This window comes from Balaenoptera borealis (assembly GCF_965194805.1).
Source record: "Balaenoptera borealis genome assembly, chromosome: 17".
Lineage (NCBI taxonomy): Eukaryota > Metazoa > Chordata > Mammalia > Artiodactyla > Balaenopteridae > Balaenoptera > Balaenoptera borealis.
The window spans coordinates 6,055,519-6,080,951 of NC_138876.1; the positions used below are offsets into that span (position 1 = coordinate 6,055,519).

Here is a 25,433-nt window from a genome sequence, read left to right on the forward strand (position 1 = left end):
CCTGAATCTTAGGATCAAGTTCTGTGAATAAATTGTCATTTCTAACCTTCTGTGTGGGATATTCTTTCCCATTCAATCCAGGAATATATCTACATAAGTACGAATATTAACATGCAAATGTATGGAAATGAGGCCCAAACGGGGCTAAATATAGGGTTGTAAAAGAAAATTAACTTGTATATGTGAGCATATAAATGTTCTATATGAAAAAGGCATTTAGTTATTGTTCTCTACATTTACGAAATATGTTCAGGAGGAAATTGCCTACAACAAGAGAGATCTTAATTAAACACAGGGAAGAACTTGATTTTCTCAGGGCAGGAAGATAAACAGAAATCTAGAATGGGCTGCTGAGGAAAAGTGTGGCATCTGTGTCCAGCCCATTTTAGCCAGAACACAGAAAATGTTTAGATGTCAATACACATGGAGGCACGAAGAAGGAGAGGATGGTTTTGATTCACAAGACGTCAAGGCAGGGAGAGATCTGAACACGTTTGCATCCCAGGCCCTTCACTAACCTATGTCCTATGTAAGGAAACTAAGGTCCAGAGAAGTGGGTCTTTACCCCTCAGAACTTCTGCTGTCCCCAGGCTGATGGAATGTTATAAAAAAAAGAGACAGAGAAAGACAAATATCATATGATATCACTTATATGCAGAGTCTAAAAAAAATTTATACAAATGAACTTATTTACAAAACAGAAACAGACTCACAGACTTAGAGAACGAACTTTTACCAGGGTAGGAGAGAAAGATAGACTGGGAGTTTGGGACTGACATGTGCACACGGCTATATATAAAATAGGTAACTAACAAGGATCTACTGTATAGCACAGGGAACGCTGATCTATATTCTGTAATAACCTAAATGGGAAAAGAATTAGAAAAAGAATAGATACATGTATATGCATAACTGGATCACTTTGCTGCACATCTGAAACCAACACAACATTGTTAACAACTGTGCTCCAATATAAAATAAAAGTTTTTTAAATAAAATAAAATTTTAAAAAAGAGACTTGGGAAAAAGCAGAGAGAGAGAGATGAGTGGGAGCAAAGGGAAGCTAGGGGGAATGAGAACCCTGTGGGGCTGAAAGTTGTTTTGACAGTTTCACCCTCATGAGGGGAGTGATCGCCAGCCTTCACTCCAGTCTAGGGCTAATTCTTGCCAATCTGGGTCCCAGAGCTCACCTCACTAGGAGGAAATGTCCTGCTGCATCACACCTAGAGCCGGTACAACACCGTGAGGGGAAGGTCAGAGAGACACTCAGAGTGAACCTGCAAAAAGACACATCTGATCTCCCCTCCTAGACGGGAAGTTACTTCTGGAGAGATGGTAAGGAGCTGAGTCTTATTCATCCAAATTGGCCCCTTGGAACACCTAAAGCAGAGCTTACGAAATAGTGGACTCTTAAGCAAACGCCCCGCACATCCCATCACTAACTCACTCAGCCTTTGCTGGGTTTCCCGACATGACTACCAGCCGGGTAGAGCCAGCATCTTCCAGCTGTAAACCACTCAGTGTGTCTCACTAGACTTCTGGCCACCAAGGAGCAGGTGTTGTCCAATGCTGCCCCATCCCTGTGGGCGATACCCCATCTCCCCAGGCAGGGTCACTTTGCTTCCAAGTTCCCTTCTTTGACATTTATCCCTTTGCCTACCAATCAGCTAAGCATTTCCTATCTTTGTGGTCTTCCCATTTAAGAAGCAAAGCGTGGCTGAACTCATCAGAAGCTCAGATGGAGCCTGCCTTTTCTCTTCCAGAGTAAAAAACCCAGTCACTTAAAGGAGTGAAACAAAGGCTCAAGTAAGAGAGTGAGTGGGGACGGGAGAACACGGCCAAGTATGCAACACCGAATGTGCTTGAAAATGAGGGCCTGCTCATCCCTTCTGTGTGTCAAAGAGGAAATGCTTCTGCTGATTTCAAGTTTTCTGGATGGACTCTGAAGAGTGAGAAGTTTGTTAGGAAGACACTAGGGAGGAGAAGGGAGGCCGGGAGACAGGGGCCCTGAGGTGTGCAGGAGCAGGGGCTGTTTGGGGAGCTCAGCGTGGTGTCCTGTTAATTCTGCTAGGTACCTGGATGGGGTCCTTCAGACAACTTCTCAGAACTGTGGTATCTGAGCCCGACAGCCAAAGAGAGGTGGTTGGGTAACAGGAGGGTCCCGAATCCTCCCTCTCTCCCTCATTTACAAGGGACCAGGAAGAGAGAGCATCTTCGCCATACCTTGGCCCAGAGAAACAGGCCCTGCCCGGCTCTGCTTACTTTCCACGTGGGCACAAGGGGGAGGAAGAACAAGAAAGAGGAACACATGGGCTCCTGCCCCTACGGCAAAGGAGACCTGCCCCCTGGCCCAAGGCCGCTCAGTGTTTGTCTTGGGTTCGGGACCAATCCGATTCTTCCTCCTCTTGCCCAACGTGGTTGCCAAGAAGTGGGTGGGCAGATAGCAGGAGCACACGGCTGGGAGGCCACCTCCTCTGCACTTGGCATCCAGAGGCAGGCAACAGTAGACAATTTTGTACACAGGAATTAGAAAACAAAATAATAGAAATAATAGCTAACATTTATTGAAGCAGCCTCGAAAAACATCTAGCATATTTTACCGATTTTGCATCTATTCTTTGTTTCAACCTTCACAAAAAGTCCATGAGGTCTGCGTTATTAATATCATCTCTGTTTGACAAATAAGGAAACTGAGACACAGGGAGGCTCTCTAGTCTGTGATTCAGAGACTTACAGAATGTTCTGGAAGCTCATGAAGGTGTGTACAGGTGTGTATGTGTGTGCAGAGGGTCATGTGACCCGATTTAATGGGGACACAGATATACAATAGAAATAGTGATCGGGGCATCGTCCTTGACTCCCCCCTTTCTTTGATTTCCCACACGCTATCTCCGAGAAAACACTCAGGTCTACCCTGAACACATGTCCATGTTCTGACCACGTCTCGGGACTTTCCCTGCTACTGCTCTGGCCCAAGTCCTCACCATCACTCGTCTGGCTCAGCGGCAGCCTCCTAACTGGTCTCTCTGCTTCCACTCTTGCCCTCTCCAGCCTACTCTCAACACAGCACTCAGAGCCAGGCTGTTAGAATGGAAGAAAGTTCAGATCGCTCTTCCGCTGAGAACCGTCCGACGGTTTCCTAGCTCACCCAGAGTAGGACCACAATCCTCAAAACGGTCAAAAGTTCTATAAAACCTCACCTCCAGTTTCCTCTCTGACTGCGTCTTCTACTTTTCTGTGCTTTCTTTTGCCACATTCCAGATGTACCGGTCTCCACCCTACTCCTGGAACAGGCCAGGCACGCCCCTTCCTCAGAGCCTTTGCATGGCCTGCCCCCCTCCCTGGAATGCTCCTCCCACAGATATCCGTAAGTTTCGCTGCCTTCCAGTCTCTTCTCGAAAGCCGTCTATCACTGAGGCTTTTTCTGAACACCCTGCTAAAATTCCCCTGCTAATTTTAGCTCTCAGCACCAAGTACTAACACTTACCATGCTTTGGCATTTCTAAGATGATTTTGTGGTTTTTTTTGGTTTTAACATCTTTGAGATCAGGATGTATTATACAATTGATGGTGAGTCTTGGCTTAGGTTCCCCTAAGGCACAGGACTGGGCTTGAGGCACGAAATGCCCACACCCATGCCCCCATGTCATTAACTCCCCCCAGTTAAGGGCTATGTCTGTGGTCTCGGCTAAGCAGCGTTCTGTGGCATCCTAAAATCATGGTGCTCATAGAAGGCAGGCCTCTGACCAGTACAGGTGTGACCCACCACAGCTGCACAGAAATCAGGTGACAGCTGGGATCACAGGTGTCAACTAGAGCTCATCTTAGTTTCTTGGGTATCACTTCTTTCTTAGTGGCCCATAAAATGGCAATGCAAATTACAATCAGTATTCAATAATGTCTTTGACCTGATGAAAGATGGTAATTTTCTCACTTGTTGTGTATCTCTGCCACTAGAAGCCAGTCTCCATGATAGCACTAATGCTCCAAGATGGGTAAGAGAAGAACAAGCTGCCCTTTTTGGACATGCCTGGCACACAGTCGTATTTAATAAATTATTATTGAATGAACAAAGCAACTGAATAAATAAATTCTATATGCAAATGTAACTAAATGAACTGCCCACAGGGATCCTCTGTTAAAACTCCAACCACAGAAAAATCTAAAATTATTTAGCAGGATTGTTGAAGTTACTCTGTGACCAGAGGTGGTCTCCTTGATACGGTTAGTGACACTGGTCTCCAAGGAAGTTCCAACACCCCTTACCCAACATCTGCCAGAGAAGGAGTTTGGATATGGATCAGAGTCAAGGATGCTATTTGGCTACCTGGGGAGTGGGTGTGGCTGGCTGGATGTTGAGGGTGGGACCGGAGGAGAGACTTTGGAGTGAGGAGCAAAAGTTTGGTGAAGGCTCTTACCTGTGGGTGGTATGGTCTTCCCTCTGGGATGTCTTTTTTTCCTTTAGGATGTATTTTTTCTCTGTTCCTACACTGGGATCTGCTGTAGCATAAGGGGCCAGAAGAAGGACCCTCACTCATTCCCTGAAATGCCTAGCAGGAAGTGGTCCCAGGGGCAGCAAGCAGCCCTCGACAGGTCTCTGTGGCCTAAGGGAGAAATGGTCTCTTTCCTTCATGATCTGGGTTAGACCACATGCAATTCGCAGGTATTCCTTTGGACCCAATCCAACTCTGTGTGCTGAAATTCCCCACAGGAAACAGTCACCAGTGGTGATTTTTTTTCAGAGAGCCTCATCCACCTGTTTCTCATGTGACACTACATCCATTGACCGCTGAGGGGAGAGGCAGGGGTTTGATATTGCTTGAATATATTTTCTCGCATTCCAAGGAAACGATACAAATTCAGAATCCACAAAGGGAGAGACCAGTGAAGGTGCCTCTGAAGAACTCTCACCATCTATATTTCTGTATCTCCAGAATCTATTATGGTGCCCCACAAATAATAGCTATTCAATAAAGCTGCAAGAAAGAGAGTCAAGGGAAAGCTTCATAATGATAAATAAATCAGCACTCACTGGTATTTTGCCTTAAATGTTTCTTTCTGCTGTTTTACATGGAAAAATTAATACACAAAACATGGTTCTGTTTAACACTGGACAAGTCACTTCCCCTTCTGGGTTCCCATTTTCCCATCTATAGAAATAGGGCATGATCCACGTTACCCCTAATATCCTCCCCACCTCTATTTTTTAATGGATCTATGTGGTTCAATCTGCCTGATTTCTGACCGCTGGTTGTTCTCTCCAGTAATAAAACTCAACAGGCCTATGTCCCTTTATCTACAACCCACTCAGAAATGTTATATACCCAGTGTGAGGAGAAGAGGTAATCTGGAGAAGGGAAAACTTTCCAAAAGCCCTGTTTTGCCCTGGCTGACTATTTTTATGTCCCCTCCCCAAATTATTATCTTTTCAAAATACAAATGAAACACTGGAATTTACTTTAGTGTTTGAGCTCTTTGACCTATTCTATAACCACAAACCACTTTGTGGGATTCGATATACTGACTGATGGTGTCCGTAAAGCAGAGAAGGCAATGGACTGGCTCATGGCAGCCTCACTCCTGCTTTCCTTCTTCCCAGGCTCTGTCTCCCCCCTTCTGCTGCTGGAGTCTCTTCCACAGCCCCCTGTGCCCACAGCATGAAACCACAACTCTAACTTGCATTAAAGGCCCCTTGCCCTCTGGCCTCCACTTGGCCTTGTCAGTCTCACCTCCCATCACTGCCCTCCACTTACTCAAAGCTCCAGCCAAACTCCCTTTCTGAAAATACACACAAAAAGAAGGCCTTGCTCTGCAACTGACCGGATGTGAGAGATTAAGGGGATTGGAGGATAAAATCATCTCCTGAAGATGAAGCTACATGAGCACAGCATCACTACCTGTGCAACACTCCTCATGGGCAAGAAAGTTAACCTCAGAGAATAACACATTACCCCTGGAAATGTGATGAACTAAGTAGCCACTTTATGTGGAACACATTGAAATAACTATGTTAAGGCCACACAACTTGTTAAGCAGGTCTAACTAACTCCAATGTGTAACGCCATTGGCCTTGCTCTTTTCCCTGCATGACATGTCGTCCAGAAATACCAATTTCAAGTAGGGTCCACATGAAACAGACTGAGCAGCGGTAGATCAAACCCCAGAGGTTTAAAGTACCACCCCAGCGTCTGAAAAGTTAACACCATTGTTCATCCCTCATTGGCATTTCTCAAGATCGATTGTATTTTTCCCATTTAACAGACAAGCAAATCCAGACAAGCCTGGAGTGATCATTGATTTGTTCCAATCAGCAGATCATTTTTGTTTGTTTAAGCATAACATAACAGCTGTGACCTAATTGATTCCATATGTATCCATTAGGAATGCTTTTGTCTGCAAGTAACAGGAAACCCAACATAGAATGGCTCTGAGCAAAGACATTAAGTTATCTCATGGAACCAGAAGACCAAAGCTTTTGTTCTGGGACTTAACTGGGTTAGCGAAGACTCAGACTCTTTCTAATCTTCCTGGTCAACTATCCTCAAGGCCTTGACCTTTTCTTTTTCTTTGTTTATTGCCTTAGGGTCTCAAGAAAACTTCCACAACTCTAGATATCACGTGCTTTCAATGATACTTCTCTCAGGAAAAAGTAAGCGATGCTATATGCTTTCTCTCTTGAGGTTCTGTCTTTTTATTTGGAAATTAAGCCCTTCGCAGACTTCCTCATATGTCTCATTGGACAGAATTGGGTTATACAATAGACCAAACACTAGCAGAGAATATGAGATTTCCACAGCAGCTTTAGATCAATGACGATTGATTCTCCAGGGGCTAGGGTGGGACTTCCTTTCCTAAAAATCACTGCACAAATCCTGCCAGTCAGGCCAAGAGTAGAACTTGAGTCCCCCAAGTCCTCCCAGCAGTGACCACAGCATTGGCTCCAGGAACCTAAGTCTGACCGTAAAACAATACCAGCAAACCAACAGCTCAACTTTAATAGCAGTTTTCATTATTCACTAAATTTTTTTTGAGGCCCATGTTTTACTGTACAAATAGGAATAAAGTGTTCATCCCAGTGTGTTTCCCAAAGCCAAACATATCAACAGATCCTCACTCCAGATGAAGGGAAAACAATGGTTTGGAACATGGCTCTCGGCCTCAGTACCATTTCATAGGGGTTTGACTCCACCCTGAGGTTCTCAGCCCCACTCACCATCCAAACCAGACCAACCGTCCCCAAGCACAAGCTGTCCTTTCTGAATGGATCCAGGCTGAGTATCAACACAGGGACATCTGAAGAGCCTGAATCTGGAGTCAAGACTGGCTCAATGCCAGGCTGTGCCACTTATAACCTCTGTGAACCGCAGTTGTTTTGCATAAAGACAGGGAACTCCTTCGGGGCAGGGCCTGTGCCATGATCACCCCTAGCTTCGTGTCATACCAAATGCCTAGTATATGGTTGGGACTCAAATAGATGCATTCGCTCATTTGTCCATTCATTCATTCATCAGTGTTAGGTCCTATCTAGGCAGTGGAGATTAACAGTGAATAAGACAAATGTATCCCGTGTCCTCAGAGCATACAGTATAGCTAGCAGTGACATAGACAAGGAAATAAACAGTTACAATGGAGTGCTACAGGTATCTCTATGAGAGGAGGGGGTCCTGCAGGAGCACATAGGAGAGACAGTAGTTAAAAGTCCAAGAAATCCTCATTTATGAGGGGATGTATAATCTGGGGTCCAAGGCATGAGTTGAAGTTAGCTGGGTGAAGAGGACAGGGAAAGAAAGTGCACCCTGAGGGACGGAATGAAGACTTGAGTGCAAAGGAGAACATAATGCTTTTGAAGAAGTAGAAGTAATTCAAAATGACTAGAATATAAAGTGCACATGCATTTAGGGTTCAGAATACAGTGGGGAGGTGGCAACTGGTGTTAGAAGTGTTAGGATAGCAAGACATGGAACTAGAGAAGCAGACAAAAACCAGATCATAAAGGTCTTTAGAAGTCCTGCAAAAATGTTTGCCCAATATCCCAAAGGCAAGGAAGGGCTTTCAGCAGGGGAAGAAAATGATCATATTTGCATTTTTTAAAATATCCGTTTGGTTGCTGTGTAAAGAATGGATTAGAGGAGGCCAAGACAGGTGATGTGAAGATTAATTAAAAGGCTATTAAAGTTGTCCAGGCTAGAAATGCTGGAATAAAACTATAATATAGAAATGATATTAACTGACTCATCTATTTCATGTGAGTGTTTATTCATTCATTCTCATTCATTGCCTAGCTCACTCATTCAACCGTGGTTTACTAAATCCCTCCTCAAATGCACCTCACTCCCTACTACAGGGATGTTATCGTCCAGTGGAGGAGAGACCAGTAACCAACCACTGCGTTCACGTGATAAGCGTTGAGGGTAGGGTGGTAATGTGAATGTTTGGTTTGCTGGTTTGTTTTTGCTCATCTAGGTTGCCTTTCCCCTTTCTCTGGAGAACAGAAGCTTTCTTTCCTGTGGGAAACCCATCATGTGTGGTCTGGGTGAAAATAAGCAAGCAAATCTGTTCCCTGACTGCCAAGGGTACTGAAGTTAGGACGTATAAATCTACCAGGGACAACCGAGTCCCCATGAGATTTAGCGTATATACACTGAAAAAGAGAGGGTGTCTCTTCTTCAGGGTTGTGACTTGTAAAGACAATGAAGACCCAGCGTTGCCAAGGGCCAACTTGCCTCCACCTCAAAGGTCTGGTGAGACTGAAGTTGGGGTAAGCAGAGCTAAAAGGTAGAGAGAGAGGAAGAACATTAACACCCTAATTGTAACATTTAAACCATAAAATCATCTCCATCATCTCCTTATCCTAGTTACATAAGCCAACATTTTCCTCCTTCTGACTATACAAGTTTGAGTCAGGTTTCTGTCACTTACATCCAGAAGGATCCTAATATAAATAGATTCATGAGAATACAGAGCAAGAGGGATATACAATTGCTTGCAGAAAAATAAGTTTCCTAGAACTCAATCTTGACCTGGTAAGAGTGATAAGAGTGCGTCAACCAGGTGGAAGGAGTAGAAGAAGACATTGCAGGCACAGAGGAATGGACAGAACCTGAAGGCATGAAAGAACAGGGACTATCCAGGGAACCACAGGTATTTTAATACTGTAGACCACACGAGTGTCTATGGGCAAGTGCATAAGTGTCATAGGTTGGTGGGGAGGGGAGGATGGATCCTTAGGGAAGGTCCAGAGGTGCCTCCTCCTTCCCCTGCATCCACACCTCCCAAAACTCATATATACCCGGACTGGGGAAATGTTTGCTCTAACCTGTTCTTATTTGATATGTACTTTAGGATCATCTGGGTGTGTTGTCCTCTCATCCTTTTACCCACAATCTGTTTTTACGTCCTGAAGCCTTGCTAATGGCATCCCCTAGATTTTCAACTTTCCTTACTTTTCCTATTCTCTGAAATCCTTTAGGACTTAACTTTGAGAAGCCCCTCTTGATTTTACCAGGTGGAATTTGTGCCTCTTCCCCTGAGCTCCCACACCCTTGGCGTGTGCCTCTTTTAAGCACTTAGTTCATCCTACATCCTATGAAACTAATTTTTGAATAGCCCCAGTCTGGTGAGCTCTTTGAGAGCAAGGACCTTTACTTATTCATCTTTGAGGAACCTACCACAGTGCCTGGCCACAAGAGTTGTCAAATACATGTTTTGAAAAATGTTATAAGTGCCAGCAATACAATCTTAAATCAGTTAAAAGTGTTTCGGTGTGAGCTCAATAGCAACACCAATGATGAAAATCCAAAGCCGAAGAACATATTTGAATTTTCTAGGTTGGGAAATAGTTACAAATCTTCAACTTCTGAAGCTTTTCATTAAACAAGAGGAAAGAAGTGTGAGACCAGTTCTGCTTACAATATTTTAGCTTGACAGTTTCTGGGCTCAGCTGGACTCCATGAAGGAATTTAAATAATGGAAGAAGCCCACTCACAACGTCTCTTGGAGCAAGAAGAGAAGTGGGGGAGCCTGACCATCTCACTTCTGGAATTTGGGGACGATTTTTAAAGTGCCAAACAGTCAGGCTGAAAGGGAGAAAATCCAGTCATCCTGCTCCAGATCTGTAATAATACCTCTGGGTCCTTGGCATCGTAAAGACCATCATTTGAAAGCTCAGGTAATTTTTCATCTTTCATACAGATGTTATAGTATCAAGCAGACTGAATTTATGGAAGATATTTCTGCCAACATGGCTATTCGCTGACCATTCAGAAGGAAGAAAACATGAACTGGATTCCTTGAGCATAAAGGAGTTTGAAAATGCACTTCTTTAAGCCAAAGCACAAGACCTTATGAACTAGAACTCAGGCTTTACAAATAATGTCCAAAAAACTTTCAGACCAATATAGACGATGCTTATATGGCAAATTTAAGTTTAAAATAATGATTCTAGTGCATCTAGCATTGGAGACCAACTACACATGCACACATACACACACGTGTGCATATATATGTGTGTGCGTATGTGTTTATGTACATTTGTTTTGCAGGAGAATAACAATGTATTAAGTCACAGTAAAGACTGCATTTTAGCAGACAGAATCCTTATGTTTCTTACCCAGGACATTCTTGAGACACAGGACAAGCCACTATAATAATGAGAAGATTTATGACCCAAGACTCTTTCAGTTGCAAATGGCAGAAATCCTGAGCCAAAATGACTTAAGTGATTGTGTCATGTAACTGACTCTTCCAAAAGATTATTTTCAGGCATAGCGTGATCAGGGACAGGACCGGGTCACCTTCACTTCACCTCTCAGCCCTGCCACCCTCCACATCAGTCAGTTCCTTCCTCTGACAAGGGCTCCCCTTCAGACACAGGAAGGCTACGGCAGCTTCAGATCTGGCAAGCTCTCAAATTAAGTCCTGCAGATAAACAGTGATTTCCTTTTCCAGAAATCTATGCAAAATTTTGTTGTCTCTGACTGTTATCACGTGCTCATCCTTGAGTCTGACAAAGTGACCAGGGAAAAGTAATGCCCAGCTGTGCTTGGGCCCCAGAGCTAGGGAGTCAAGCCCCACCCACTCCACTGGAATCAAGGATCCTGGGTGACCAAAGTCAATGGCTGCCAAGGTCACTGTGACAGAGCATGGCATTAGCATAAGTAGAGGCGGGGGGTCCTTGACACTTGTCTGCCATGCTGACCGCCCCTCCTGCTGATAGGCTCACTCTGTGATTAGATAAATATCATGAATTAGCCATAAAGCAATGACTGTTCTGTACGCGACATTCAACTCCATGTTGAATGGAGAAATCTAGAAAGATCTTAGAGGGTGCTCTACCAACTATGCCCCACTCCCATAATACATAACGTTGGCATTAAGCAAGGCAAAAATAAACACTGGGGGAAAAGTAAATCTTTTTTTATTTCATTAATATTTGTTAAATACATGCCACATTACAGATGCTGATAATACAGAAGTGAATAATAAAACTGCTATCATAACGTCGTATATAATTTAGAACAGGCATAGGCGAGAGCAACGGTATCATTTGTTGTGGGAAGAGCAATGAACAAAGGCAGGGAGGCTTCTTTGTCTTCTCCTCCCCCCTTTGCCTTACTTCTCCATAACCTACACTTCTCATTCTTCCCCAGTTCAAAAGCAGAATACTTTACTTATACGAATGGCTATAAATAGATACTAAAGGAAAAAGAGAAAGAGACTGTGGAAGAGCCTGGGATGGATGCCTGATCCCCGCCCACCCAGCCAGAAGGCTCTGCTTTGTGTTAATGGAATAGCAGCCACCCTGTACTGCCCACCCATAAGTCTGGTTATGCTTATGAAAGGTTTAATTTCTTATCCTTATGAAGCTTTGATTTCAACATGCAAAAAAAAAAAAATTCCTCAAAACAGGGGGAAAAAAGGCTACCCTAAAGGCAAAAATCACGTTAACTAATTGCTATGTGGTAGAACAATTAAACAAATGTACAGAGATTGAGAGCAAAAAACACACTGACACACACACATTTATCCACTACAAAAATATATCATTTTGCACACGCTATGTGCAGGCGCTGGGTGAGGCAACATTCTGTTGACAAGCAGCACACTTGCCAATTAGCACAGCGTAAGTCAGAGCTACTTGTTACCGACGTGGAAAGTACTGAATAGAAGCATGTTTAGGGTATCCAAGAGTTTGCGGGGGGGGAGGCAGCAGCTTCTTGGGGAGGGGAGACTGAGAGATTTTCAGGGGAAAAGATGTCTGGGTTGGGTTTTCAAGGATGATCCCAAATCTCACCCTGAGAAGTGGGAGGCGGAGCACCGTAGGTGTAAGTGTGTGAAACAGAAGAATGCGGTGTCCGTGGGGCGGTGAGGGACTCCGTGTTGACCGATCACCTCGATTGACAGCGTGCAAGTGAAGCGGACAGAGAATTATACATACTGAGTGCCTGGGCTCTTATTAAGGGCTGAGCCGGCCAGTCAGTGCCTGGTAACAATCTACAGGGGCCGTGACTATCACTGCTAATACACTGTTTATCAACATGCTGTGGAGAGAGGTATTTTGATAAGGCATTTAGGGGACCAGTGGAGAGTGAACCCTCCCCAGAGATCTTGAAACCCCAGATGGCCACTAAATAGTCTTCCCAGGAGAATAAAATCGGGTCCCTGTAGAGAGTGCAAGTCGGGTTGGGCTGAATTTTCAATGCCTGAGCCAAATGGTCTGAGTGCAGCACCTGGTAGGCTGGCCTCCTTCTCCACCTTTCCTGGATGCAAGACTCAGCCTTTTGCCAATATTACTTAATAAGAAGAAGAATTAGTAGTAGTAGTAGTAGTAGTAGTAAGCAACTCTATTGCTTAACGATTGTGAAGCATATATTCAATAAATTTCAACTTGGAGTGGGCACCAAGTTACAAATCTGCACATAGGTGGACCTGGTCTTGGTCTAGCCTTTCTGTGTAAGACAAAAGCTCACTGCTTTCACCTCACGGACTGGTCCATCCTCACGAGTCACTGCTAGGAAGTGCGTCAAATAGACTAGTTTTTCAAAATGAGGAAACTGAGGTCCAGAGAGAGGAAGTGACTTTCCCATGTCACAAAGCTAAAAGCATCAGCTCTAACACTTGGACCCTTCTTTGCCGATCCAATCAGAGACACTTCTCGTTCTCTCACCCACAGCCCCTCACCCCATGCCTCATTCTTGCTCCATCAAGAGGCACAAATTATCCTGAACTTTCCTTCCTTGTAGAGTGACTGTGAGCATTCCACGTGGCAGCCTGGTGGACAATCCCTAAGTTCCTGTGCTAACAATTAGCCATGAGGCTGCCTGAAAACTAGATTTATGAAAGGACACGGAAACCAGCATCAGCATTTGCATTACCGGCTGGCTTTCTCCTTGGGGATTCGCAACACTGCTGGTGGTTATGGTGATGAATGAGTTAATAATGAAGATGAAGGTTTCTGGGTGTCTGAGCAGAGGGTAGCTGTCCACTAAAATGGATTAGCCTTGTCTGGCGGGTGTGGCCCTGAGGGGAACCCTGCTTTATGCTCCTCCGGGGACCTTGTTTAGCACCGACCACCTTGTCATAAGGATCTGTTGTTAAAGGGAAAGCAATTTTGGCTGCCTGCTCGGAAACGCTGACCACTCTGGCTGCCTGGTGATTTTGAGTTTGCAGAGCAGGTCCTGCCCCAGAGGAGGGAGACCAGAGGGGAGACAGAAGTCTGGCTTCTCTGCTTCCTCCGGAGCCAATGGGGTGTGTGACCTGGGAGAAATCACCTCCCTCTGAGCCTCAGTTTCCTCACATACGAATCAGAGTATAGGACTAGGTGATCCTTCTAGAAAGACCATCTATGATCCTATTACTTAAGCCACTATGTAAACTGTCAGTAATGACAACTCACCATCACCTCCACGAGTATTAGCTGTTAAAACGGAGCCAAAGCCAATAAAACACAAAAAAACAAAATTTAAAAAATGGAGCCAAAGCCTTCAGCAAAAGGCTGAGTTTCCCAGTTTGACACAGTGAGAATTATCTGAGTTCAGAATGTTAAAATCTCCAAGTTTCAGGGACCGAAATTTTTTCTTTTTTTTTTTTTAAGAGACTAAATAGACTTATCCTTTATTCCAACTGACAAGCTGCAGAGAGCGACAATCAGACAAACGTTCCACCAGGTATCCAAGGCCCTCCTTGGCTCAGCAGAATCACAGACTCCAGCTCCACATCACTGTTTGGCTTAGGTTTCTTCCTCTTCTTCTTCCTCTTCCTCCTCTTCCTCCTCCTCGTCGTCCTCATCCGAGCTGAAGGTGCCGTCGGGCAGGCTATAGACGCGGACAACCTGCTTGTTGGGGTCCCTGAGGTTGAGGTACTTGCCCTCCTCCAGCTTCATGCAGGTGTCGAATGATGCAGCACAGGATGCCCCAGGCGTTCTCCATGTGCGGGTTGATCTCGCTGGCAAACTCATCGGGCTTGAACTGCTGGGTGCCCAGGATGACGTGGCATGAGGAGTCTTTCACGTGGTACCAGGACATGTAACCAAGTTTGAGGTACTCGGATCCAGCCAGCAAAGCACAGCAGGTCCAGTGGGCCAACTTGTAGCTGTTGTTCTTCAGCTCGGTGGCAATGGCGGCCCCTCACTGAGAATCCAGCTTCTGACGCCAGTCAACGCCATTACAGTGCCTGGGGTCCCACTCGTTGAGGGTCTTGATGCTGGTGAAGGACACCTCCCCGTTGGCGCCGGTTGTGGCGCCGTCGTGCTCACGGAGGACGATGAGGTCAGTGTCATCTCCGCGCTTCCACCTGTGATAACGGGACGCCACAGAGGCGATCTCATTCTTATCCATGCCGTCCTCCACAAAAGGGTTTGGGGTGGGGAAGTTGCATCTTTCCTTCCCCATCCTCAAGGACCGTGGGGAGAAGTGGTGGTTGATGTAGGTCGCTTCCATGGCCAGGTTGCGGGGCGAGTTGAAGGAGTTACCTTCATCTTGAGGGGGCCCGTTGGCTGTCTCACTCACCGTCAGGAGGTCAAAGTCACAGTTTTGTCCCTCTTGTCAAAGAAGAGCTTGGACCTGACTCTCTGGACGACCGTGTCCCAGGAATACACAGAGCGGGTGCAGCTCGTCAGTGTGGCCAGAATGGCGTCGGTGGCAAAACGTTCCCCTGCGTCTTTGCCAGCTTCCAGATGACGGGGTCGTCCCTGGTGGCGCAGTGGTTAAGAATCCGCCTGCCCATGCAGGGGACACGGGTTCGAGCCCTGGTCTGGGAAGATCCCACGTGCTGCGGAGCAACTAAGCTCGTGCGCCACAACTACTGAGCCTGTGCTCTAGAGCCTGCGAGCCACAACTACTGAGCCTACATGCTGTAACTACTGAAGCCCGCATGCCTAGAGCCCGTGCTCCGCTACAAGAGAAGCCACTGCAATGAGAAGCCCGCACACCAAAACGAAGAGTAGCCCCTGCTCGCCGCAACTAGAGAAAGCCCACGCACAGCTACGAAGACCCAAGGCAGCCAAAGATAAATAAATAAATAAATTTATTTATTTTTTTTAAATCTCTAAGTTTCAGGGGCCACCCCAGATGGAAAGAACTATAATCTACAGGAAGAGGCCTAGGGGTCCCTCAACAAACAAACACCTTAGGGGATTCTCCTGATCACGCGAGTTGGGCGACAGTGGGAGAGAGGAATGTAGCCTTGATGGTGGTGTGTGGAATCTACAGGTTCCAGACCCACGGTCCTCGAGCTTGGGAGCATGGGAAGCACCAGGAGCTTTACCTTCCCTGCCACTCTGATGCCATTTCCAGAAATTCGGATTAAGTTGGAATGGGATTTTGTTTGGGGGTGTTGGGGGTTTTAAGGACTCCCCAGGCGACGCTCATATGCAGCCAGAGTCAAGAACCTCCGCCCCAAACTCAAACTGGTTGTTAACCCTACGTCCTCCATGCTTCTCCTCCACCACCAAGGGGGTAAGCGGAAATCCAACCAAGCTCTGATGCTCCTGCCGGGGCTCTGCTGAGCCATCTGGCGCCTGGTAGAGACAAGGGAGACCAGAGGACCAAGTCCCACCACACAGTAGCATGGGAGCAAGAGATGGGAGGCTCCTTGTGCATAATGGGGGCGTCGACTGCTCCATGTTGCCAGGAGATGGGACTCACATTATGTCTGTTCATGTCATGAGTACTCAGTGGATGCTGGTTGGATTGAAATCTGGGAAGAACCAGGAGGGCTTTTAGGAGATCACAGGAATCCTTCAGTCCTAAGATACTTGGCAAATACTGTCAGGAGCATGTTGATCATTTTATTCAATTTTTAAAAGCAGAAATCGTGGGAACTTCAGCTGCTATTTTTTGAGCTCCGACTACGCCCTCTGCACTGGGTTAGACCCAACAATGAGCACCACCAACCCTCACACCATCCGTGGAAATTAGAAGTCTGACCCCATGCGTCTTAGGCAAGGACACTCAAGGTCAAAGACGCGAAGGCTGCACAGCCAGCACAGAACAGAGGTCCAAATCCACATCTGCTCCCTTCCCCAGGACACGCCAGCCCCACAGTTTATTCAGTAGATTGCCTGATCTCTGTGTAACGAAGCCTCTCCCTCTGCCCATCACCTAATTCCATGTAATTTCCGTGAGCGCTGTCTCTGGAGCACTGTCTCTGCAGGAGAGAGCCGCCCTTCTCAGCCGTCTGAAATGTCTAGAGCAGGAGCGGGGGCCCATCTGTAGGAGGTGGTGTGGCAGTTAAGCGGCCAGCGTAAGTCTATTACGGGAGGAGTGTCCATTCTGAGGGTGACCTGACATTTTTAAAATGTCTATTTGCCACCAACAATATCCTTTCAAACTTTTCAAAATCCTCTAAAACCAACAAAGTCAGCCACAGTGTGAATCAGCCTACCTTCCCTGTCACTGCCTGAGCAGTGCTATTTCAGCAATGAAAGGAGATGTGTGTTTGGGTGTGTATATGCATGTGTGGGCGTGTGTATGTGTGTATGTGCATGTCTCTCTGTGTGTATGCATGTGTGGGCACATATGTGTGGGCACATGTGTGTACATGTATTTGAATATGTGCATCTGTCTATGTGTATGTGCATGTGTCTATGCATGGGTGGGCAGATATGTGAGTGCATATGTGCATGTGTGCATATCTATGTGCGTGTTTGTGTGCATGCGGAAACGTGTGTGTGTGCATACGTGTGTGGTTTAAATTCTATGGATTTAGAAGCCATAGGGACTAGGATGTGTAGACAAGAGAGCAAAGTCCCCAACAACAAAGTGGACACAGGACAGAACAGAAGGACCTGATTCCGCTCACTCCTTTCACGACGCAGAAGGAGAGAAAAGAGCACAGATCTGAAGACACAATCAGCCCTCGAATCCCAGTTCGCCTCTGGTAATTTATCAAATGGGTTATAGGACTCAGAATCCTCAACTATTATATAGAAGGAGAAAATAGCTGTGTATGGAACTGATGCCCACCTTGATCACTTGCAAATCTCAGCAGGTCATTTAACTTCTCTGTGCCTCAGTTTCCCCTTAGGATTATTATGATGATTAAATGAGCTAATAAATGTAAAACAAAATATATGGCATGTAGTAAGTGTCACTGTTATTCCTAACTCAAAAATATTATTGCTTTGTTCCACTTCACTATCCTGGGAAAGAGATCAAAGACATATTTCCTTCAATATTCAAATTAGAAAAACTGCCACCCCCATGAATATGAATCGACAGAACATCCAGTTTTTCTCCTGGGGTTGCCCTCTCCCCGAAATTACTATGGCTCTCCAAACGTTGTTTAAAGGTTCTACTAACCCGCTCTGGTTGCAGATATTTCTTCTTTCTCCAGCCATTCACGGTCCAAGTTGTCATTGCTCCACAATTTCTTTTACAGAAAGTATCCTGGTTTGTTCTAAGCTTGGGCACAATCTTCTCTGTTCACTTCTCCCCATCCGCTACCCCGCTGGTTTCTCAGCATTGCCTGGGGTTTGGCAAACCTTACTCCATGCTAGAGGAATAGCAAATAGCAATAAAGCAACGAGTGGCATATGTTTCTCCCAAGGTTGTTCCTGGGTCTCACAACTGTTAACTCAAACTTGGGCTTTCATTTCACAGCTGGCAGCCTTCCTGGTGGAGGAGGCATCCAACCCTCATCGATGAGACCCCCCCTGCCAATCCCTCCTTCAGAGACCAGACAGCCATTCCTTGGTGCACAGAAAGAAGGTCCCTTCCAGCTCCCTGCCCACATCTGGCTCAGGCTGGCTTCTTTTCTGACCCAGAATATGAGAAAGCAGGGAGCACCCATTTCTTCAGGACACACCCTGTTCTTCCTTCCACCTACGGGATGGAATCTGATTGCCCAGGACAGACAGGGCAGTCGTTGTTGTTGGCATTTGTTTCTCAACTTAAATAGAGCAGGTTGAGAACACCAAGAGTCCAGCACAAATCCACATTTAGGAGGAGTAATTCTTCAAGGGCTGGGTCAGGAGAAAGACACGCTCAGCTTACATCAAAAGGCCAAGTGCTCCGTTCAGCAGAACAATAGGTCGTGGGTTTTCCTGATATGAAACCAAAGAGCTTCAGTAGTAATTTTCCGACAGATAATTAATGCTCCCCAACTGCAGGAAGCAAGTGTTATCAGTGACCCCAAAATGTCCACATTCCAATGAAAGAAAAAAAATTAAAGGCCCTCTTCCTTGGGCATCTCATCAACAGAGATGTGGTGAAGACAAAGGGAAATGTGCTTTGTGAATTTTAGAACTTTTAGCAAATTAGGGCACAGGGAGACCTTGAGAGGAAGACACCAATTCTTCAAATCCGGGTAGTTAAATCCTAGAGCAATGACTCAAAAAACTTAAGAAACATCAATGTGTTTTTGCCCCAAGCTGGTGCCACCAGCCAAACGGGGAGCATGAGGGGAGTTGCCTACCTTGCAAGCTGTTGTGAGGATTAAATGAACAAACAGATGTGAAATCTCAGTGTAAATGGTTGTTCTACCCCCATCACCTTTCTTATTTCCACAGTGCCCAGAACTGCACCTTATACACTGCAAAGTCTGAGATGAGTTCTGTACAGTAAGTGATAAGTATAAAGCTGGAGTCTGAAGAAGAGGTGAATGGCACCCTGCTACCGCAAGGTCAAAGGAAGCGAGGGCTCACAGGGGCCTCAGAGGTCATGCCGGCCAGTTCTCCTGCTCTGCAGGACAGGGAACCTGTCCTGAGCGGCCAAGGAGCCTTCCCAAGGCCACACGATGACCCCCTCATTCTCAGACGGGAGGTCATGCAGCCTCCTCTTCTGCTCCAGATCTCCCTGTGGGATCAGGCCGAGGCTGGGACTCCTCCTGAAATTTCAGCCTTGCCTCCCTCCTACCCCTTCCCTATCTTGCACCCTCCACCCTCCACCAATTCTTTTACTTATAGGCTCTCCTTCAAAAATCCCTTGCACTCAGATCCTTGGCTTGAAGTGTGTTTCTTGGAAGAAACTGACCTAAGACAGACCCTATCACTCTAGCACCCCTTCTACTGGATGTCTTTTTTTTTTTAAACTGAAAAATTTATTTTATTTTGCATCCCAGTTTTAATCTTTTCATGCTTAACTTTTTTTTGTTTTAATTAATTTTTATTGGAGTATAGCTGCTTTACAATGTTGTGTTAGTTTCTACTGTACAGCAAAGTGAATCAGCTATACATATACATATATCCCCTCTTTTTTGGATTTCCTTCCCATTTAGGTCACCACAGAGCACTGAGTAGAGTTCCCTGTGCTATACAGTCGGTCCTCATTAGTTATCTAATGCTTTTTGTAGGTTCAGGAAGTATCTGTAGGGTTTCAAAGCTACTCTGGGTATTTTGGACAAAATCAGCAGTTTTCAAACTGTCTTTGGAAGCAGCAACCATTTTTCAGATGAAGTAAAACCTTCCTTGGAGCCACAACGTAGAAAACAGATACGAGTCCCTTGCTCAGTCGACAGATGGTGGGACTCGAAGCCCCTTCTGTCAGTGTTATCTTTACCCCCGTTATCCCCAAGTCACCTCTTGAAGATGCGAATACTCAGTGAAACCCTACTGGCAAACAAGCAAATTGAGGTGTTTGCTGTGATGCCTCCTGATTTGACTTTGGTGCTCTGGAATGCAGTTCTCAGGTCAATTTCTATTTTTGTAGAAGAAAAGCAAACAGGAGTCCCATCCCTCCTTGTTTCAGCAGGTGACCACTGCTTCCGTTCCTGGCACCATCCCCAGACTCCTGGCTGCTCCCGCCCCACCCCCTTGCCAAGCTCCACCATCAACCTCAGGTGACCAGGCAAGCTGCAATCTACTTTCCTTTTATTGCAGTTTGGGGTCTCATGCATCACGCTGCCAGATGTGACCAGAAGCCTTAGCAGTCAAACGCCCGCTGGCATTTACAGTCTGAATTCAGAAGTGGCGAGCACCTCTTTCCCGGGGCAAGCCTGACTTTCTGCAAGAACTCACCATCCCTCATTTCACTGACCAGCCCTCTCCCAAAAATACACTGAAAAGCTCAAAGAAAAGTAATGTAGCCCAGCAGTGCATTGTAATAGAACAACATTTGCAGGGAAATGTAAACGACCAGACTCCTTGTCCTCGAGAGCAATAGCAAATTGATACCACCCGCTTCATTTATAAACTAATTTCACACTCATTAAATCATTCCTATTTTCTGGCAGACATATTTATGCCTGAGGTTCTTTGAAAGCCCATATATATACTTCAAAACCCAAATGTGGCACTTGGGATGTGCCAGGGAGAAAGTGACCCAGAATGGCCATCATGGGGAACAGTGTTGGGTACTGGGACAGTAACGGGTTGCCCCGACTGAGAGAAATTCTCTTACCTCAAAGGCCAGGGATATTGAAAAACTTTTCACACTTCATCAGCTCGGAGGAGGAGGCAGATTGTGGCTTCAACAGAGGCAGCTGCTGAAGGCATCGCGGCAAAAATGAAAAAATACGACCTCCCCGGCATCTGTGCAGATCTGCAGTGTCACAAACAGGAACAGACCTAGAACCTTTGAAAGACAGCAAAAAGATGCAGCCACAAAACGTGCAGTTTGAACTTTCTACATCATTCCAAGAAGAAGAATTTTACATTCTTGGGGCATCAGTCCAGTTAGGAGAAAGCCCACGTTTGATGTACACTGACAGAAGCAACGCGAGATTCACGTCCCAAAAGGGAGTATGGGAATGGCAGAAGACGGGACCAACCTTCAACACACGTCCAGAACCTGTCAGAGCCAGCGACTCCTGTCTCAAGACTTCTTTAGGATCCTTGTGAGGCAGGATTATTATTTAACACCTGTATGACACCTCAAAGAAGTTGTGATCTGAGAGGCAGAGGTTTAGGGGATCTGACAAACCTGACTTTGCCCCCATTACTTGCTAGTGTGACCCAGGGGAAGTTGATTACTGTTTCTAAGTATTCACTTCATTTGGAAATGGGAATAATGTCTAGTTCACAGGGTGGCTGCAAGAATAAAATGATGCCTGTAACTTTCCTGACATAATGTATGAAATAAAACAGGTGGTTGAAAACGTCAGTTCCTCTTTTCCTTCTTCTTGCACATTGTGTGATTGATAAATACATATACAATCTATCACATAAAAAAATCATCTGCTCGGAGCCTTCTTTCTGATGGTGGATGACACCAAATTATATCTTGATGTGAGTGAATACCACTGTCATCATCATTTAGTGAAGACCCACTGGGTTGACTAAATTTTGAATGACTGGGTCTGTTCACTTTCTTTATGCTCAGTTCTGCTGTTAACAGCCTGTGGGATTTTAGGCAAGTTAATTAAAAAATCAAAGTCTCATTTTGCTACTGTGAAATGAACATTTATGGCTGAGTAATATTCCATTGTATAAAAAAGAATGAAATAATGCCATTTGCAGCAACATGGATGGACCTAGAGATTACATACTAAGTGAAGTAAGTCAGAGAAAGACAAGTGTCATGTAATATAGCTTATATGTAGAATCTAAAAAAATGATACAGGGCTTCCCTGGTGGCACAGCGGTTGAGAGTCTGCCTGCCAGTGCAGGGGACATGGGTTCGAGCCCTGGTCTGGGAAGATCCCACATGCCACGGAGCAACTAGGCCCGTGAGCCACAACTACTGAGTCTGTGCATCTGGAGCTTGTGCTCCGCAACAAGAGAGGCCGCGACAGTGAGAGGCCCGCGCACTGCGATGAAGAGTGGCCCCTGCTTGCAGCAACTAGAGAAAGCCCTCGCACAGAAACGAAGACCCAACACAGCCAAAAATAAATATAAATAAAAATTTTAAAAAATTAAAAAAAATTTTTTTAATTAAAAAAAATTTTTAAATGATACAAATGAACTTATATATAAAACAGAAATAGACCCACAGACGTAGAAAACAAACTTACGGTTACCAAAGGGAAAAGAGGGAGGAGGATAAATTAGGAGTTTAGGATTAACATATACACACTATTAGATATAAAATAGATAACCAGCAAGGACCTACTGTATAGCACAGGGAACTATACGCAATATTTTGTAATAACCTACAAGGGAAAAGAATCTGAAAAATAGATATATATGTATGTATAACTGAATCACTTTGCTGTACACTTAAAACACAACATTGTAAATCAACTATACTCCAATTAAAAAAAAATGAACATTTAGCCCAGTAATCTCTCCTTTCCCTTCCAGACCATTTCCAGAGAACGTGTTACAGACACAAAGTGTAAAGGCAGTTCTGACAGAGATGAAGATATGGTGGGATGCTTCTTCTTGGAGGTGAGTGTTTGGGTATCACCACTGCACCAGGTGGAAACTAACCCAGAAAAGAAAAGAGCTGCTTGCAAAAGTGAAGCACATCTGACAAGAAGTGATGGGGGAAATATTACATATGCAGATTCATCACCTATGAGGATGTGCTCAATCGTGTTGAAAAGAAAGATCACCAGTTATTAAGGTAAACTCGTTTTGGCTTACTCTGATCAAGAAATCCAAACAAAATTCCATTCTGCTCTCAAATTGGCTCACCTCCATGAGTTCTCTATGATTAACCCTAGCGATAAGAGACACACCGTCTCACCATTCCTCACCCCAGAGACACCATCACTGCCCTCTCCTCTAGACAACTCATCCTATACCTCTTCCACTTCTTCTCTCATAGAAGTGGTACCAAACTTGTTCAAGACGTCTTTCAAAAATATGCAAAACCTTTGATGTTTCATAATTGCCTACTGAATGCAAGATCAACTCTTTCATGGTCTTCCTTAGAGTCCGTGAACACCAGCCTTGTGCCAGGAACTATGCCAGTTAGAGAATAATAGAGAATAAAGGGGTGAGTGGAGCCTGGTCCTTGCCCCCAGAAGCAAAATTTCTGAGTGAGATGCAGAAGACAAGTCAACAGAGCATGTTAATACTGGGGAGAGATGCCTTATGGAAGAAAGTGCTGTTGCAGGCAGAAGGAGGAAAGACTCCTCCTGACATGACACTGTCATTGGGGATGACCTTGAGGACGAGGCACAGTAACCGACGGATGTGTTGAGCACACCCCATAGTTTCCTGCCTTCCTGCCTCTGTTCACGGTGTTTCCTCTGCCCACATTCCACCCCCTTCCCTCCTTCCAGATAAAACCTTCCTAACATGGGTCGAGCAACAGCTCCTTCCGGGAATTTTCCCCAACACACCCAGCTGGAATTACAGATTTCCTCCTGAGGGATGGCTCACAGTGGGCTGCTGGGCACTCTATTTAGCTGTCATTTTATTTTCTGTTCCTGTTAGAGCCACTTGTTTACAGGTGTCCCCCAGCTCAGCTGTGGGCTCTTAGCGGACTCCACGCTTTATTCATCTCCTTAGTTCCCACAGCCCCAAGTACAATGAATTGCATCTAGTAGGCAATGGATAAATAGCGGCTAAATTGAATTGTATTCATAGTCAATCCTTGTTTAAAGACAGCAGCTGAGGTTCATCCTTAGCGTGTAGAGAGGGAAAGACAAAGAAGTACATGATAATGCCTTATCTTGGGCATCCGCAAACCTCAGACTTTCTGCTCAGGTCCCTGTGTACTTCCTTTCATCTTTCTTCCATGTATGAGCTCGTCTGCAGGCTCCGCTCATTCATACCCTTGAAATGTATACAACTGGGATTCTCTTTGTTCCATATGTGGATTCTGTTCCTTACTTTGCTTGTAACTATTCTACACTTTGATTTTCTCTTGTTTTTTCAAGCATCACTAAAAGTTACTTCTGTGTCTTTCCCGTTTCTTTTCTTACCTGTGTCAGGCTCCTCTTATTGAGGCCTGGGTTTGTTTCCCCTCTACAAAATAAAACTTTTCTTCCCCCAAACTGTACTTCGTCATCTTCTTTTCCCCTGGAAGCTAATCAGAGGAAGCAATATAACCCTCATCAATGCTCTCATCAGGGAGTAGATGATCCTCTGAAAAGGCTCTCTCCACGTGGTCCAGGGTGACCACTCAAAACTCCCCCTATTCCTCCCCAGAATCTTTTGGCCCATGCATCTCACCTTGGACAGCCAAAGGATCCTTGCTGACTAATCTTAACACAGATTCTGTTTGTGATCAGCTAACCCTCTATCTGCTCACAGGTAAGGATTTTGCCTTAGTCTGTACCTTCTATCTAGACTCACAGCCTGGTTTCTACAAAAGAGCTGCCATTCGTCACATTTTCCTGTAATTTGCTCTCATGAGTCAACCTCCTTAATATTCTTTGAAACTTCACCATTATCTCCATTTCCATTTCAAGTGCCTCACCTGGATGAACCGACAGCACCTCACCTCACTCAAGCCTTAACCTCTCTCCAACCCATTCACTATGACAACAGTCTCCTTTTTGACTATATTTGATTGCACTCCAACAGTAAAAAATATTTCAGCGTGCTCTCTCACCCTCAATCTCTATCTATCTACCTACCTATCCATCCATCTATATGGATGGATACTATCTATCCATATAACTACTATCTATAATACTATCTACAGCTACTATCTATAATTTATGAGTTGTATAATATAGATTTATCATTACCATTACTTAATATGTCAACACAAAACATACATTTCCATGAGGCTCACCATTAATGATTATGAATAGAAATTCACATTCTGCTTTTCTCTTATTCAACAGAGTCACTTACATACCTTTCCTGTGTATCAGGCAGCAGACTCTTGCACGGGGCAGGGGCTGAACTGGGTCCGATTGCTAACTCAGAGCCGGTGGTAAGTCAGGCGCATTCACACACCTCCACCCGCGAGTCCTCCAGGCAGTGGATTAGAGCTGTTTCTCGCTTCCCGGGCATCTTCCTCCTCACGTGACCCCAGCAAAGTGTGGCCGTGCTCCAGGGCTCCACGTAACCCGCACAGGGAGACACTCGCTTAGACAACAACCCAGGAGGTTCACAGTCCTCAGTTCACGGATTCTCCGCTTCCTGGGGAACCTAC

At 45.3% G+C, this 25,433-nt stretch overlaps 1 pseudogene across 1 annotated transcript; it reads right to left on the minus strand.

Annotated features, from left to right (window-relative positions):
- Positions 1–12,497: 12,497 nt before the first annotated feature.
- On the minus strand, positions 12,498–15,377 carry LOC309615260 (eukaryotic translation initiation factor 3 subunit D pseudogene; annotated as a pseudogene). Its single transcript has one exon. The product of its transcript is annotated as a eukaryotic translation initiation factor 3 subunit D pseudogene (transcript).
- Between the last annotated feature and the right edge of the window lie 10,056 nt (positions 15,378–25,433).